The 3,504-nt window shown below is 37.2% G+C and overlaps 1 long non-coding RNA gene across 1 annotated transcript in view; it reads right to left on the bottom strand.

Moving 5' to 3' along the window:
* Nucleotides 1-3,504, bottom strand: part of LOC128248284 (uncharacterized) — an 86,661-nt gene that overhangs the window by 75,494 nt on the left and 7,663 nt on the right. The window lies entirely within an intron of this gene.

The following is a 3,504-nucleotide window of genomic DNA, read 5'->3' as shown; positions in this document are numbered from 1 at the left end:
ATATATATATATATATATATATGTATGTATATATATATCATATTTCATTTTATTGCCAGAAAAGCGATTTCCACAAAAAGTATTAATATTATAATATGTATAAATGTCAATGCGGACCATGTGAAAAATGCTGTTAAACCACAACAACGAACCATTCACATATTTGGTTAAAATGCCTTTTTTAGTGAGTGAATGTCTTCTGAGCAATACAGTGTGTACGCTTACGTTAGTGTTTCTAGACATAGAGAGGAAATGAAACATTTGTGACTAGGAAGAGATAAGATGGACGTGCTTGGAGCAAGGGATGTGGTTCACTTCCTGGGATCTTTATTGAAGATTGAGCTAAGAGAAATGGCACATATAGCTACATCCCTAAAGAACACTCGGAGGATCTTTTCTTTTTCTGTTCAATCAAGCCGTAGAAGTCCCGATTTATTAGGGAGTGATAACTCCTCCATTGATCGGGGTAGGAGATGAGGGATTGTATGCCAGGGTTTCATAAAGGAAGCCAGAGAAATAAAATGAAGTCGGTCCCGTGCGTCATTCATTTGTTTTGAGTTCTGTAATAATACATGGGGCTGTGCAGCAAGAGGGATTCAGTGAAAGGCATTGAAGATGACGTTAAGCCTTGGCAAATTATCCCTTTGGTGGAAATAAGGGCAGTTAGTGATCACCAAACTGATTAGAAGCGACATAAGGTAAGGAAGGTTCAATGTAGACATTCAAATTTCTATAATCCCAGAAGATCACAGGGTTATTCTAATGCTATGTTCCGTCGTCGATACGAAAACGGATTCAATGGCTGGTGGCGCAGGATAAAAAGTTCCGTTTTTGTATGTGTCTCACGAAAGGATTTTTAAGTGGATTTCTCCCAGGAAAGCAAGAAAAGATGACACAAGAGGAAAAGAACTAGTTTTGTCGAAGTACCACCAGTCGAATCTCCGAATTTGGTGAAAATACTGGTCACTTAATGGTCAAATCCAAAAGAAAATTACCAGGAACACTTCTGTTCGCCATTAACAAGCAACACCTCCGCCATCGCCTTGTGTTGATAAGGACTGAATGGACAACGAACAGAGGTGGAATATGGTCAGAGTGGAACGAGTAACACCGAGACTCTATTAAATAATTTAGTTTGAGATGTATGTATGTATGTATGTCTGTATGTATGCATATGTTGTTATGATGTAGCTTACACGTGCGCCCATTGGCAAAAAGATACTAAATAATGAAATACTACCATATTGTTCTCGACGTAAGGAATTTAATTTTAAAACGGATGTCGCGAAATGTAGGAAGCTCTTGAAACTGCTGATTGCAAGGAATCCAAAACTGTAAGTTATTGTACCATTGTTCTTTTGTGTAAGCAACTGTGACGAGTGTCATGACAAGATGTCACGCTAGAGACACAGCAATTCGTTGCTAACATGTAACTGGCTTAACATGAGATCTTTAGTAAAACACTTTGATGAGTATTTTGGTGTAAGGTCATCAAGTAGATACATATTGCTAACGATTTATGCCGTCAATCATCAACTTAGATCTGTTTGTATGTAAAAAGGAGGTGCAGAGAGCAGCTGGTATTTTGTTGGTCGTCTTAAACCCACTCTGCTCGTCAACAGTGAAATATTAGCCGATTTCAAAGCGAACCACTTCTTCAATTATCAGGAAAACGTATAGAGATGAATAAATATGTGAACCACACCTTGTACACGAAAATACATTTCACATGTTATAAGCCAATTTATGTGCTATAAATAAAAATGTATATATCCAGGTATGTATACACACACACACGTATATATATATATATATATATATATATATATATATATATATATATATATATATATATATACATGTATATATATGCACACTTATATATGCACATGTATAGATATACATACACACATGTATATATATGTATAGCTATTTGCATAAATGCATATGTGTATGCACATGCTTGTATATATACACATACATATACATACATATACATAAATATACATATACATATACAAATACTTATACATGTACATACATATGCATGCATATACGCATACACTCACACATACGCACACACACACACGCTCGCATATATATACATATATATGTAATCGCATCCATTAAATGTTGGCGTGCTTTTTGATGTTATGCGTGTGGTAGCGTTGTAATTCCTTGCCGAGTATTTGAATGCCATATTCCACCAGTCTCTGACTATGCTGCACCTGGTCCATGTTCTTTACCAAAAAGATGGTTTTCAGTGTATCTCCGGCCAAATTCTATACAAACTATTTTCGATAGTAGGCAATGTAGACAGTGTGCGTGTGTGTGGAGGGGGTTATTGATTTCCTTAAAACACCACGTGACGTGGTTTCTTAACAATTTCTAAAACACCCTGTGAGAGTTTGGTAAGTCTTGAATGATTACACCAATCACGATATTATGGGGATCTGACTCTGAAATGAAGGCCAAGGTACGGAGACAATAAGTAAGATAGTTCCGTTGGTCCCAACGCAAATGGTACGGATTTGATAATGAAATAATGTCACAGTTACGCACATAAACCAAACCCAATGAAAACTGAACTTAATCTTAGCTTCAATACACACACACACACATCATGAAAGGTAAAGTCGACCTCGGCGGAATTTGAACTCAGAACGTAACGGCAGACGAAATAACGCTAAACATTTCGCCCGGCGTGCTAACATCTCTTATTTCTTCATTGCCCACAAGGGGCTAAACATAGAGGAGACACACAAGAACAAACAAGGGGATTAAGTCGAATACATCGACTCCAGTGCGTAACTGGTACTTAATTTATCGACCCCGAAAAGATGAAAGGCAAAGTCGATCTCGGCGGAATTTGAACTCAGAATGTAACTGCAGACGAAATACCGCTAAGCATTTTGCCCGGCGTGCTAACGTTTCTGACAGCTCGCCGCCTTAAAGGAAAGTAGTATAAATCTAAACCTGCACAAGAAAAAAAAAAAAATCAATGTTTCACACAAACACAGACATAGACCCCCCCCCCCCGGACCGTTAATTCTAATTCAACGTCCCTTATTTCCTTCCCCCTGATGCCGTTCAGAAGGGGGTTCGCATTGCCAACAAAGAATACTGCAAAACCTCTAAAACAACAATGACTGATAAATATGGATTCCTTTTTAAGATCTCATTAGCGATTTGCTTAATTAAGTTGAGGTCAGTGACCGCTCCTCCCGCAACTAAAACTTAGCAGCATAAACTTTATACATACACTACACATATACATTCATGATATTGTATATATATATATATATATATATATATATATGCATAATATATGATGCACATTCGAATATGATTGTATGTGTGCATACAAGCATATATGTGTACAATTGTACATTTGTACACGTTCATTTATGTATGTGTATATTTGAATGAACATGTATACGTGCATGTACCACACACACGCACACACACACACACACACACACACACACACACACACACACACAC

Source organism: Octopus bimaculoides, chromosome 7 (genome assembly GCF_001194135.2).
Source record: "Octopus bimaculoides isolate UCB-OBI-ISO-001 chromosome 7, ASM119413v2, whole genome shotgun sequence".
NCBI lineage: Eukaryota > Metazoa > Mollusca > Cephalopoda > Octopoda > Octopodidae > Octopus > Octopus bimaculoides.
This window is presented reverse-complemented; position numbering and strand designations above follow the sequence as displayed.